Consider the following 15,190-nt stretch of genomic DNA (forward strand, 5'->3'; position numbering starts at 1 on the left):
ACCCAGCTACCCCTACACCCCCTGCTTTCTATCGCTTAGTATCTCTCACTCTTTGTCTTCGTAACCTAAGCAACACAAAGACCACTCCACAACACACACAAGAACACACGACCCTCCCTCACACGAGCAACTCAACAGAGGAGCTCACACGCCCTTCCTTCCTGACCCTCATGATGTTAACTCGAGACATTGAAACATCTATCTTTCATTTTCTTATGTCCACCAAATCATAGATGGTCAAAAGGAAAAGAAAGTCATAAAATTGGTTGTCATACAGGATATTTTTTACCCTTTTAACCTGGTACAAACTCCACCATTACCTGAGAGAGAGAGAGAGAGAGAGAGAGAGAGAGAGAGAGAGAGGGAGGTGGGGGGGGGGGTCAGTAATGTCTCTCAACGTGGCTGTGGCGTCATCCTCGGGTTTTACCAATATTTAATTTGACATTTGGAACTCTTCTAAATATAGATCTGGGCCAATCTTTTTCTCCGTCTCTCTCTTCCAAACCCTCCCGCTTTCTTATGCCTCCCCGTCAGTCATCCCTCCAAGCCTCCCTCCATCCCTTTCCTCCTCCCCTCTTTCCCTTCCTCTCCACTCGCTAGTAACACGTCACCAGCTCTTCCCTCCAAGCCTCCCTCCATCCCTGTCCTCCATCCCTCCATCCCTGTTCTCCCTCCCTCCTCCCCTCTTTCCCTTCCTCTCCACTCGCTAGTAACACGTCACCAGCTCTTCCCTCCAAGCCTCCCTCCATCCCTGTCCTCCATCCCTCCATCCCTGTTCTCCCTCCCTCCACCCCTCTTTCCCTTCCTCTCCACTCGGTAGTATCACGTCACCAGAGTTCTTCCCTCCCTCGTTCCCTCCCTTTCCTCCTGTCTCTCTCTCCTTCAGACGTCACGAGAAAGGTCACCGAGTGTGTGTTCTCTCGCTGTATCGTTGATGTATAAATAGAATAACTAACTCTTTTTATTCACGGCATTAAGGTCCTTTTTATTTTTCGTTCTCATCCTCCTCCTCCTTCTCCTCCTCGTACTACTTTTCTTACTTATACCTCTTTTCCTATTACTTTTTTCCTCCTTCTACCTCTTTTCCTCCTCCTAGTTCTTCTCTTCTTCATCCTCCTTCTCATACTGCTCCTGTTCCTCTTTCTGCTCTGCCCCATCCTTCTTTTACCCTCTCTTTCATCCCTCTATTTTCTTCCCTTTTTCTTTCTTCGAGTTAAGCGTCTTCAGTCAGTCGTCAGTTAGTCAGACAGTTCACCACTAACATAATACTTTTCTTCCCTCTTCTCATGTCTGTCACCTGTTCTTATGCACCAATCCATGGACTGACTCAAGCAAGCCGAGGTGATACAGACGTTGGAAAGATTTTTTTTTTTTTTTTTTGCCTCGAATCGTCATCCGCCCCACCGTTACCAGATTGTCGTACTCAGGGCATAGTATTTACCGGTGTCTGACGCCTAACTATTGCTAAGAAACATCAGGATCTAACTCTTTTAACGATAACTATAAATGAGTTTCGTTATTGGAGCCCAGAAGACAGTCTTGGGGTAGGAAGTCGGGAAATATAAGCGGCTGAGTACGACACTGGCAACGTTGAGATTCCGTCTTTGGAACAAATTTTCTGCATAGGGGAGATTGTTGGTGTGTAAGTGAATTGTTGGTGTGTAAGTGAGTGTTCTAAGCGCTAATTGGTTCACGGATAGAGAAAGGCAATATCCGTGAACCAGTTAGCGCTTAGAACACTCACTCGCACAACTACAAGATCACCACCTCATTAAAATCACATCACCCTTTACTTGGCTGTGACGGGAGTGAGTTGAACATTCCGGTCAGAACCTACAAGTACTTTGATCTTCTACGCAAGTCAATAACGGGTCTAAATACTAACTGATCTAAGGACCAAAACAGGTGATCTCTTTATATATAGCCCAGGACTCGTTCTATTCACCGTCTTTCCATTTTTCGGCTTCCCTCTTCCCTTACACTTCTATTCTTCCCTTTATAAGCTTCCTTTCTTCATTTTCCTCGCTTGTATGTGTCCATCTTCCTCCTTGGTATGACTGCTTCCACTACCCTTCACCTATGCGCACGCACCTCTCCCCCCCCCACCCCTCCCTCCCCACACATACACACATTTATACTCTCTCTCTCTCTCTCTCTCTCTCTCTCTCTCTCTCTCTCTCTCTCTCTCTCTCTCTCTCTCTCTCTCTCTCTCTCTCTCTCTCTCTCTCTCTCTCTCTCTCTCTCTCTCTCTCTCTCTCTCTCTCTCATTATATAGTTCACCCTTATCGTGGCCGAGTAATGAAGTGTCATAAGTTAACCTACATTCACTGCCCCCTCCCCCCTGTTTACCCCCCTGACCTTTTCCTCCCCAGCGTCTGTCCTCCACCTCCTTCACTCCATCTCCCAGCATATCCCCTCTCCCACACCCCACTTCTCCCCTTCCTCCTCTTTCCTTAGCCTCATCTCTCCTCTCCTCTCCCCAGTCTCTCCTCTCCTCTCCTCTCCCTCCCTTTTTTGAGTGGCTGTGGATTGCAATTTTTCAGACTGTTTACCTGTGTGATAACGAACATAGCCGTATTCATAAAGGCGTTTTGATACTCCTTCTGACGGGGTTGGAACACTTATAGCGATGAAGTGTTATCGTTTCAGTAAAAAAGCAAGCAAGAATGAAAGAAGTGTGTTGAGAGCGAAGGTAATATATCTGTTTATATTTTTTGCATAATATCTCTTTGGTGTACATAATTATGAATATTTACGAAGCGTCTGGGCGGAATATCTAAACATTTGCTCAGATGGGAAGATTAATGAGTGTGTGTGTGTGTGTGTGTGTGTGTGTGTGTGTAGGGGATACTTTTGCATGTGGTTGTATTGGTTGTTATTGCTTCTTCTTTTTTTACAACAAAGGAGACAGCTCAAGGGCACACAAAAAAAGGAAACAATAATATAAAAAAAGCCCGCTACTCGCTGCTCCTAAAAAGAATCCAAAGAGGTGCCGAAAGAGGGGTCAATTTCGCTTTATATTGCTGTTACTGCTGTTGTGTTGACCTTAGAGGGATGTTACGCACTATGAGACACCGCCCTTCCTTTGATGCTGTTCCACCTCAGCCACTCCTCTCGTGCTAACATTTTCCCGGCCCTGGTATTGATCTCCCTCTATAAAACTCTCCCACCGCTCTTTGGCAGTTCATCTCCTTTGTACTACCTTCTTATTCCCTCCGAGTTAGTCATTCTCCAGTCATTGATTTTGTGGTTCCTTGATATCTGATGCTCTTTCTTGTCCTAACAATGCGTGGAAAAGAGCGAAGAGGAAGTCGAGATGAAAAAACGTCACCTCAGTCCACTGTTCCCATAATGTAGTGGGTCTAGTTAAGGGTATTGTCCGCCCACTGCACTTGACACTTCCTCATAGTTATTGATCGCCCACTGCAGTTGACACTTCCTCACCAACCAATACGAGGAAGTTGGAATAGAGAAAGTGGAAGTGAACAGTTGTCACGTCTGGTTCGAGGAAAACCTTTCAACTTTATTTATTTTTTATTACTTCCAAATCAATGAAAATTCGGAGCGGGCGGATCGATTTGACATTTCTAGAACAGAGTGAGGCTTCCCAGAAAAGACTGCTAAATTTTCGATGAATCTGATGCTTCTTCCTCCGTCCATGGCGGCGAGGTGGAGAAGAGAAAGAGTAGTGAGAATTCTCTTGTGGTTGCTGTTGAATTCATTGATATAGATAATGTTGTGTTTACAGTCTTTCGTTGTTCAAGCGTAATGTATTGTTTCCTTTTCATAACATAAGCAAAATTAATTCAAAGCAAATATTTCAATCACACAAGACAATGCTTTCCTCGCAATCAGACAACTTAGCAAACAAATAAAACAAAAATCATTGAAATCATCTAGTGGTTGTTGGTAGTGATGTGATTGTTACTATACGAAAGAAAATGCGATGAGTCCTGTGATAGCGCTTTTTGTGAAGGTGTGGGTCGTCATGTTGTTGCGTTGTGGTGGTTGTTACGAAAGAGTGTGGTGAGAATCCTGTGTTAATGGGTGCGGTGAGGTCTGCGGTAGTGATGTGGTAGTTATGAAAGTGTGGTGAGAATCCTGTGCTTATGGGTAATACGAAAAAAAAGGTGTGGTGAGTTCTGCGGTAGTGGTGTGGTAGTTATGAAAGTGTGGTGAGAATCCTGTGCTTATGGGTAATACGAAAAAAAAGGTGTGGTGAGTTCTGCGGTAGTGGTGTGGTAGTTATGAAAGTGTGGTGAGCTCTGTGGTTATGGGTGACACGAAAAAAAAGGTGTGGTGATTTCTGTGGTAGTGGTGTGGTAGTTATGAAAAGTGTGGTGAGAGTTTTGTGGTTATGGGTGACACGAAAAAAGAGGTGTGGTGAGTTCTGATGTAGCGTTGTGGTAGTTGTTACGAAAGAGTGTGGTGAGAGTCTTGTGGTAGTGGTGTGAGGAGAGTTTCTGTCTTGGTGTTAAGTTGAAAGGGTTGGAAAAGAGAATGCATACATGTTTCTAAGTATTATAACGGTAGCGGGCGAAGCAACAGAAAAAGAAAAAAAACAATATATAGATAAGCGACGCGAAAGAAAAGAAAATGTAAAGGAAAGAAGAGATAACTTAAAGGCATAAAAATAAGAACAGGAGAATTAAGGAAGGGGAAGAAGGAGGATCAAAGGAAATTAAAGTAAAGTAAAGGCAGATAAACAAAAGTAAAATAGAAGGATATATATATAAAAAAAAAGAAGAGGAATTGCTGTTTTTGAGGAAGTGAAAATTAAAAACAAAAGGTAGAGAACAAGTTAGGATGGAATGAGATGATATGCATGATGGAGGGTGTGAAGGGAGGAGATATGAAGGAGAGGGGGTGCGATAAGGAGTGTTGGTAATGGGACGGATATTAACGAGAGGATTACAAGTTTTGCGAAGGTGAAAACTAAGAACAAAAGAGAGCATTGAATGAGTTGGGGTGAAAAGAAATGACTTGCATGATGGGGAAGGGGGATGTCAAGGAGAGGGGGTAGGAGAGTTAGTCTGGGGAATGGAAGGGATATAAGCTAAAGAATTACAGTTTTTGCGAAGGTGAAAACTAAGAACTAAAGAAGCAACAAACAGGTAGAGAATGATTTGGGGTGAGAGGAAATGATTTGCATGATAGGGGAGGGGTAGGAGAGTTAGCGTGGGGAATGGAAGGGATATAAACTAAAGAATTACAGTTTTTGCGGAGGTAAAAACTGAACACAAAAGAAAGCAATGAAAAGGTGCGAGGGAATATGAAGGGGAAGGGGAGGAATATAAACGAAGAGATTACAATTTTTGCGGAGGTGAAAACTGAACACAAAAGAAAGTAATGACAAGGTTGAGAAGGAGTTGTAGTGGAAGGAGATGACACGCGTGAAGAGGGGAGGGAACGGAATGCCAAGGGTAGGCGGTAGGATAATTAGTGTGGCAATTAGGTGGGAAAGAGGGAAGGAGGAGGAGGGAGGGATGGAGGAGGGGTAAGCGTGAGGGAGCGAGGAATGGGAGCTTAGGCGACTGGCTCATCACCCTAAGCGGCGGCTCGTCTGTGCGGCTGTTATTGATCAAGGCACGACGCGCCCCTCCCCTGATTCCCCGAAAATCGCCTCGACATTTTTCTCGTCACGCTTCTTGCGCCTACCGAGCCATAGGTAAAGGTGAGACGCGTGGCGGGCAGGCTGGTGACAGGCTAAACGAAGAGGATGCAGCGAATAGGTGAGACGTGACAGATGAGACAGTATTGCCGAGATGAGACATGCGAGACGAGGTGGGTGATAGAAGTTAAGGGAGACCAAATAAAATAGGTAACGTGACAGGTGAGACTATTGCCGAGATGAGACAGGCGAGACGAGGTGGATAATAGAAGTTAAGGGAGACCAAATAAAATAGGTAACGTGATAGGGGAGACTATTGCCGAGATGAGACATGCGAGACGAGGTGGATAATAGAAGTTAAGGGAGACCAAATAAAATAGGTAACGTGATAGGTGAGATTATTGCCGAGATGAGACAGGCGAGACGAGGTGGGTAATAGAAGTTCAGGGAGACCAAATAAAATAGGTAACGTGATAGGTGAGACTATTGCCGAGATGAGACAGGCGAGACGAGGTGGGTGATAGAGGGTAAGTGAGACCATATAAACGAGACAACAGACATGCTGGTTCTTCCCCGCAATAAAGATTTATACACGTGGGTCAGAAAGGACGCAGAATTATACTTGAGATAAAATCGGAACTCGCCAAAGAACTTTCATTATTTCGTCGCTATTGTATTTTTTTTTACAACAAAGTAGACAGCTGTTTGTATGCTGTTTCTACCCTTCAGTAAAGACTTGCACACCTGAATCAGAGAGGCAACACCAGCACTTGCCATAAACTCGCTAAGGGACGTTCAGAATTTCATGGTTATAGTTATAGACGGGACAAGATTCAAGCTCTTTCCTCCCTGCAATAAAGACTTAGACGTATATATCAGAGGCAACAAAAATACGTGCTATAAAATTTGAATTCACTAAAGGGCTTTCATTAATTTCGTCGTTGTAATTATAGACAGGACAAGATTCATGCTATTTCTTCACTGCAAAAAAAAAAAAAAGTCAAACACGTAGATCAGACAGGCAACAAAAATACTTGCCCTACCATCGGAAAGAAGACGTTCGTAACTTCGTCGAACCCTGATAGTAAGTGAAGATTGATTTCTCTATACGCCTGAAGCTACGAACTCGCTGAATACAAAGCTGATCAACAGGACACTTCGATATAGCCTGCATCCGGCACCCGTATCCTTCCAGAGCTCGTATTCATTGTCAAGGTAGCTGAAAACCTGGAAGGAAAAGGATCATTAGCCATCCACCTCTAAGAACGCACAAAGCCGGTGCTTGTTACGCATTATCTTTCCTCCACTCCGGTAATAGTACTGTTCCGCCCAACCCGGACACGCGAAAGAAAGGGCAAAGCGAGTGACTCAGGAAGAAAATGAATCCTGGTGCCTTGTTTTCTTCCTAAAGGTTCAGTCCAATTAACACTCTTGATAGTTGCACGGTCCGTATCCTAAGACGCCTCCGGCTCTTACAAGAACTATTTTCAAAGACCAAAAAGAAGGTAAGTCGGGTTCTCATGAGTGTATACAACGTCCATGCTGCAGGAGCCTTGTCAAACTATCACCAAGACAATAAAAAGTAAACATGGAAATCCCGTCAACTTCCTCGAAAGCTTCATTAAATATGTTGGCTTAGGCGTGTATTTAGAGCATGGTCCTAATGATTTTTTTTTTTTCACATCAAAGGATACGACTCAAGGGCAACAAAAAGGGTACAAAAAAAAGCCCGCTACTCCCCGCTGGACTTGATTCACCTGGCGCCTCATTTCTCCCTTATCAAAGTCCTCATCTTATACCTTTACCTGTCCAGACTACCTCCCTTCCCTTCCTTCTTTCCTTCCTTCCTTCCTTCCTTCCTTCTTTCCTTCCTTTCTTTTTTTTTCTTTCTTTGTCTTTCTTTCATTCTTCCTTCGTTCCTTCGTTCCTTCCTTCTTTCCTTTCCTTCCTTCCTTCCTTTCTTCCTTCCTTCCTTCCTTCTTCCTTCCTTCCTTCCTTCTTCCTTCCTTCCTTCCCTCCATGTCTCCCTCATCTATTCTCCCATTCCACTCCTATTCCCGGCATTCATCTTACGTCACCTTTCCACGTAACGGCGCCACTTCTGTCACGGACTTACCCTTCGTCTTTTAACAGTGTCTATAAAGGGAAGAAAGTTTCCCAGCAACACATTTCCGACAGGTGTAGCAGTAGTAAAAGTATTAGTAGTTATAGTAGTAGTAGTAGTAGTAGTAGTAGTTGATGTTATGTGATGGTTGTGATAATCATTTAAGAGTAGTATCAGAAGTATTAAATCATATATTCTCCCAAGTGTAAAGAATAAAATGAAAGAGGTACGTATTCATCCCCCTACAAGGCATATCGTAGCAGTAGTCGTGGTAGTGTGTCAGTGGTAGCAATCGTAGCACCAACAGAATAAAACAACACCCACTCAGACATGCATGCACATAATCATTACCTCCAGCACTATCAACGCATTCCCCCCTCATACCCCATCTCCCCCACCTCCAAAATACCTCCAGAAAATTAACACCGTGACACGCGCCTCGGAACCGCCATTACTTCCTTCCTCCCCACACCTGCCTACCCGCTGTACCTGAAACCCTCGTGATCGCGCCTTGATTACGCCAGGTGACCGCATTCCGGGCCTAGGGTTGCTTTATTGGGCCCTCCTGAGCTGGGGGATCGATATGCGTCTAGTTGGGGGACGGGGGCGTTCGAAACCACCGAAATGAAGAGGAGGAGGAGGAGGAGGAGGAGGACGTGTTTGCGTGTATCGCCTTCCTCGTCCTTTCTCTTCAGCTCGCCCACATCGTCACCCCGAAAAACACGAGTGGCTCTGAATATTAGGTTAGACAGAGACTCATTTATTTCTCCTTGTGATGTTGTTTACTGGTTTATTTCTCTTTCTCCTCTTTCTTCTCTATCTATCTGTCTATATCTATCTATCTTTATCTATCTGTGTATCTTTTTTTTACCTCAAAGGACACGGCTCAAGGACAACAAAAAGAGTACCATAAAAATCCCGCTACTCGCCGCTCCCATAATAGATAACAGTAAAGAGTACCCAAAAGAGAGGTCATCTATCTGTCTATCTATCTATCTATCTCTTTTCTTATTTCAACTCCCAAAACGACACGAGCGTCAACAAATTGGAAGGAAAAACAAGCGAATCATAGGTCGCCATGCACCGATGATGAGAAGATAAGGCAAGGATGAAAGGCAGCAGGATAACACGCCAGAGTAGTTACGTCATGCCAAGGTCGCTCATTCCAGGGTAGCGTGACAGCCCGAGCCGAGCGAGGGGACCGGAGGCAGAGGGGGGGGGGGGGAGATGATAGCGGCAGGTAAGGTAAGGTAAGGAAAGGTGAGGTAAGGTGAAGCTCTTGATAGGTTTTCGCCACGTTATCCCTCTACCGAGAAGACAGCTGTACGTCACACTTTCACGCACACACACACACACACACACACACACACACACACACACACACACAAACTCACGGATGTATCTTTGCATGCGAGCCGTCTTTTACAACTTCTCCCCGTATCTGTAATTATTTTTTTTTCCTCGCAAACCATTATTTTTTTTCTTTTATCATATTCGCCAACACAAAAAATAATATAAGCTTTTTTTTTTTTTTTTTTTTTTGTGTGTGTGTGTGTGTGTGACTCATTACTACTGCAAGGTTTGGCTGTTTGCTGCTTAATTTTACGTAAGACAACTTTTGTGTGTGAGTAATACAGTGAACAAATAAACCCTCGTGCTATACATTACATTACATAACCGCAACAACGCACGCAGTCAAATACCTCGAAATACCCACCACTCAGCGACGGGGATCAAACCTGCTGACGACACCCTTTACGCCATCGTCCTTATACTTGGGGGTACAAACACCTTTACCTCGTCCTGAGAATAACCCAGCAATAAGAATGGTTGCTTGGGAGCGAGGGAGGCGCGGAGGAGGAATGGGAGGGGCTGAGGCATGCGGGCGGGGTTCGCATAACAGAGAAGCTGAAAGGCGGTGACGTTTAGCACCCAACCCTTTCCAGGCGGCGCTCACACCACCCTCGAGCTAATGACTATCCTCTCTCTAATTACAGCATGTGCTAATTAGGGTGGAATTTGCTTGAAGAGGGAGGAACGAGGAAGAGGAGGGAGATTGGTGACCCACTCTCAAATTTACCTTCTTATCAGCGGCCACTCAACGCCTGCACGATTTACCTCACCTGACAGGTAAGCGAATTATGTATACGTTGATAAATGTGTTGATTTTTTTTACGTTTGTCCTACAGCGCCTTTAGGCTTTCTTGATAGGGCCTGCTTGTCTCCTTTGTTGTAAAAAAAAACGTAAGGTAATTCAGAACAATGGTCGCACGCTTTTACCTCGCTTACGCAATATGACAAAGTGTCCTCTAGTCTAAGGGAGATGGAGGAGTCTCATTTCTGGTCTTATGTAACCTGCGGAGGGCGAAACTAACACTGTCGATGGTTAGAACTCAAATTTTTCATGAATTACGCTGGGAAATAGAGCTACCATCTTATTGTATTGGCAGGCGGGGCAAGGGAGAGAAACAAGGAGAAACGTACAGGAAAACGCAAAAAGTGGAAACAAGAGAAGCGAAAAAAAAGGCCAGAGACAGACAAGAAAAAGGGAGGAGAGAACAAAGATAAAAAAAAATAAAACAAGAGTAAAGGAAGGAAAGAGAATAAAAAGCAGGAGAGAAAGTTCATGTTGAGAAGAGGGGAAGGTAACAGCGGGGAACGGGACGAGAAATCCAGGTGCTGGGAGAGATAAGGGAACTGAAGAAACGAAGGAATGCAAACAAGAATAAAAGAAGAAAATAGGTTCACTAACGTCATTGCTTGATCAAAACACGCCTGAAAATAGCTTACTGTCTGGATGTTAGTGACGAATTTAAGTGGGAAAGGGGAGAGCAAGTTAGACAATGAGAAAGATGAGAAGGGAACTGAAGAAATACGTCTGAAAATAGCTTACAATCTTACCTTGTCTTACCTAGATAACAGACCCACTCGACTGAACGACTATAAGTTCTCTTTTTTTCTCCATCGTTTCCCCGCCTCTTCTACCAATAATAATTAATTCTACCTTTCTTTATATGACCTAAATGATTATGACTGAATGACTGTGACCCAAAAAAGAAATGGAGTTTTGTTTTTTATTGCCACCGTGTTGCATTCCCTCACCTCCGCAATAAAAACGTAAGGTGGCCTTGTCTTCCCTCTTAGTGACGCAACACACTCGACGCACCGCAGCCAATTAAGGAAACACATTTACTAAGATTGGTCGACCGTTTTAATAACACGAAAAAGACAGCTGAGTAAACGTTGCTGGATAAATCATTCCATATTTTCAGAACGAAGAAGGGGAGAACAGCTTAGATTGTGACGATGATTAAATTTAAAACGCGCACTGACGACGGTTGGCAGAACATTTTAGAGAGACGCGCAATGTTTATCCCCTCCGAAAAACAACAAATCGCGGTGGGAAGAAGAGCACGTGAGCGTCCTTGGTTGTTAATGACACAAAAAAGTGGCTAATTAAACGCGGCTCGATAACACATTCCGTTTTGTCGTCACGGAGAACAGAAAAACTGAACTCGGGTGGCAACGATTTCTCCAGCTCGTGTTTTTTCACCCACCGCAAAAGGAATCGAAGCCTGCAGTTTTTTCTTTCTTTTTTTTTTATACGCCCTTGAACTGTTTCCTCTACTGTAAAAAAAAAAAAAAATCAAGTAAGGGAAACAGTGACGTTCAGCCAGGTAAGATATTTCGTTCATTCCAATGCACAAAAAAAAAAAAAAACATGAAAAGCGCATTGCCATAGTCGAGAACTTAAAAATTAACAAAAAAGTGGACCCAATGGAAAACCCAAAAGCCGAATAGAAACAGAAAACCCGTGAGGACCGCTGACCATGACCGCAAGGAGATTGGGGGAGGCTTCACCGTAAAACGCTTATGATCCCTAATTGGACAAGCGTTTGGGGAGATTCTGAAGCCGCTTGAGTGTCTAATAACAGGGTAAGGGCGCCCCTCTCCCTTGACTTATTCCCGGGGAGGAGAGTGTCGTAAGTGGAGCGCAGTGGAGTCAGCCAGGGGTGAGAGGGAGAGAGGCTGAGGGGCGGGGCTTCGTGGGAGGGGAAGGAAGGGTGCCTGCCTGCCTGTGTTATGGCGTGTTGTGAGGAGGGCGTGTCGGGAGCAATGGAGAGGAGAGGAAAGAGGGGAAAGAACAAAAAGGAAAGTGGAAGGAAGGGGAAGGGTACCCGTGTGGCAGCGTTCTCTGTTGAGAGTGTGTCAGGAAGGATGTGGAGGAGGAGAAAGAGGGAAAAGAACGGGAACGGAAGTGAAAAGATGAGAACGGAAAGAACAGGAGAGACAATCTATGCTGGTGTATGTAATGGTGGTGGTTTTATGGGAGAGAGCATGCTTATGTGGTGTGATGCAGGAGAGGGCTGTGTAATGTATACCTGAAGAAAGTGTCGAGCACCTTGGAGAGGATTAAAGTAGGTGAATAAAAAATGGTGCTTGGTTACCGGAGATTAGAGAAACATTTTAAAGTTTTAGCTTCGTATTAACCCGGTAGCAGCGACGGGCCAAATTTGTGACTTTACCGTGTAGCAGCGACGGGCCAAATTTGTGGCTTTACCGTGTAGCAGCGACGGGCCAAATTTGTGGCTTTACCGTGTAGCAGCGACGGGCCAAATTTGTGGCTTTACCGTGTAGCAGCGACGGGCCAAATTTGTGCCATGATTTTAACCCCCCAAAATAGATGATACATAAACTGATCACAAATGCTTTGATATATATTATGAAATGGTTTGTGTGAGTGATGATTTTTTCTATTTTTTCTCCCTTAGAGGGACCATTAAGAAACATGACCCTCACTGCTACCCCCCTGAATCTTACAGTAACATGCAATAAAAATTCTACTTATCTCTTACTCCATTAAAAAGAAACTCCCGTCCTTCGCCACGCGTGTTGTTTTAACCTCAGCATTTCCAAACGAACCAGGAAGCAAAGGAAAACAAGAGACCGTATGATTGGTGGAAGATAAAGCATTAAAACGACGCTGGTTAATCCTTCTCGTCTAGGAATACAACGCCAGGTAGTTCAAGAGGAAAGAGTAAGGCTCCACGTGGCCCACAAAGGCTGAGGCAGATTGTGACGAAACAGGAGAAAGAAGGAGGAAAGGGAGAGAGGGGAGGGAGAGAACTTTACGCTGTGCTACTGATTCATGCATTTCTCAGGCGCCCCCGTCTCTAACCCCCCCTCCCCTCTCCCTTATAGTACCCCCACTAGTCTCCCGTCACAAAGTTCGCCCGGTGTACTCCAGTGTGAACCGATTCGGACGAGGCAAATTCCACAACAGAAGGTGAGGCGTCTGGGCCACGGGTTCGGCAGTGTCCAGCAGGAAGGCCCGGACGAGGGTGGTGTGTGCACGCGACGCTGCCCCGCCAGTCACCAGCGGTGGGCCTGACACCACGCCGTCACCTTGGCCCCCCGCTACAAACAGACACACGCGACACATACAACACCGCACACCCACTGCGCCAGGCCAGGAGCCACCCAGCCGCCCCGGGCTCTGTTTTCTGTCTGACAAGTATGTTTTTTTGTGTGGAGTTTCCAAGGATGGACTTGTTGTGTGTTAGGAAGTGTGAGGTTTGCCTAGTGTACTTTGGGTGAGCGGCTCCCGTAGAGTGTGTACTGGAGCGCCGGACGCTTGAGTCTATAGTGACAGTGTTTGCCCGAGTGTTACTGATGATGATGTATTGATCGCACTGTTGTTTAGAGGTCATTAAAGGCGCCCAGGGAGATGCGACGAAAAATTGAATAACTTGCCACGAGACTGCGCGCGCGCGCACCGACACACACACACACACACACACACACACACACACACACACACACACACACACACACACACACACACACACACACACACACACACACACACACACACATATACATACATACATATCACGCTGCCAACACCAGCTCACGATATCATTGTGATTATTATTTCCTTCCCTAATGTTATAGACCAATGAGTCACACCAGGCAGCCATTGATGAGCGGATTACGGGAGGTTGGAAAGCTTGACGCATTACGCTGCAGGCAAGGCATTTCCGCTCGTCAAGGAGATGAAAGATGAAATTATTTCTTGTTTCTTTGGCCTCGACGGGAATGAAGCCTCGAGCGGCTCTCCGATCTCCAGATGAAACTGTGTCAAGGATGCTGACGAGTTTTGCTTCATATCATCAGATGGAACAAATGATGCTCGCGTGCGTGCGTGCTTGCGTGCAATCGTGAGTGCTTGTGTAGGTGTTCTCTAAGGTGTATAAAACAATAAGGGAAAGCATTGGACCGTTGAAAACAGGCACGGATGAGCTCATTGAAAATGATGAGGGAATGAATACATTTTTGAACGACTCCTTGCTCTCAGTCTTAGAGTAGAAAAATCTACCACGCCGGTCAGAATTCAAGTGTATGAAGGCGAGTATAACGACGAGTATAGGGATGTGATCACCATTAAGATGATATGTAGGTTAAAAATAATCGCCAGGTCCTGATGAAATATTTCCACGGGTCCCGTAGAGATACAAGAAGGCCTGCACTGGCCCATGGAGCCGATATGTTTAGTATTTCCGTAAATTCTGGTTTTGTGCGTAGTCTAGAAAGTAACTAAAGTGACGCCGATTTATAAGAAAAAATGGGGACAAAGTTATCATCCAATTAGCTTAACACCAGTAGTGGGTTAGATGTTGGAATCGATAGGAGCCAGGAGCTTTCGGGATCATCTAGAGAGGCAGAGATTAATTTATGACTCGCAGAATGGGTTTACGAAGGGTAGATCATGCCTCACCAATCCTTTGTTCTTTAATAATGTTATTGAGGCAGTAGATGAAAACTATGACTTAATATATCAAGATTTTAACAGAGCCTTCGACAAAGTTCCTCACCACCAGCTGTTACTAAAATTGCAGGCTCACGGAGTAAATGGGAAAGTGTTGAATTGGTGAGGGCGTGGCTCAGCGGTAGGAAGCAGAATGCAAATCAATGGTAAAAAAAATCTGACTGGGGGCGGGTTAGGGTGCATACACAAAGGAAGCAGGTCAACGGCCCAGTGGAGTCTAAAGAATTCGGTATTAGGTTCAGTGCTGTTTATCATTAGTTATGTTAATGATGTGGACACAGGAATCTGTTGTGATGTTAATAAGTTTGCGGATGATACAGAGATCGGCAGATTACTTGAATCAGATCAGAATGCGAGTGTCCTGCAGGAAGACCTTGACAGATTGTGTGATTGGGCGGGGAAGTGTCAGATGGAGTTCAGTGTCAGGAATGTTGAGTGTAGGGACGGATAACCTTTTACATAGTTATTCCTTAAATGACACTCCTCTAAGTAGTTCTAGATGTGAGAGGGATTTAGGAGTCCTAGTGAGCCCTGATCTCCGCCGAAGGGCTGGATGAATTCAGGCATCGTGCAAACAGTGCACTGAGATTCATTTCAAAGAGCCTAAGCAAGAGAAGCGCCGAAGTCATGCTAAAGTTACACTCGG

At 45.0% G+C, this 15,190-nt stretch overlaps 1 protein-coding gene across 2 annotated transcripts in view; it reads left to right on the top strand.

Moving 5' to 3' along the window:
- Positions 1-15,190, top strand: part of LOC126996449 (fibrous sheath CABYR-binding protein-like) — a 90,928-nt gene that overhangs the window by 46,124 nt on the left and 29,614 nt on the right. Inside the window, exon 3 of one of the 2 annotated variants that reach the window (XM_050856906.1) lies at positions 9,713-9,845. The gene's annotated coding sequence lies outside the window, so the exon portion shown is untranslated. Of the gene's footprint in view, positions 1-9,712; positions 9,846-12,207; positions 13,231-15,190 lie in introns of those variants that run through there. The other variant, XM_050856904.1, reaches the window with a different exon arrangement.

The sequence above is a fragment of the Eriocheir sinensis genome, chromosome 10 (genome assembly GCF_024679095.1).
Source record: "Eriocheir sinensis breed Jianghai 21 chromosome 10, ASM2467909v1, whole genome shotgun sequence".
Lineage (NCBI taxonomy): Eukaryota > Metazoa > Arthropoda > Malacostraca > Decapoda > Varunidae > Eriocheir > Eriocheir sinensis.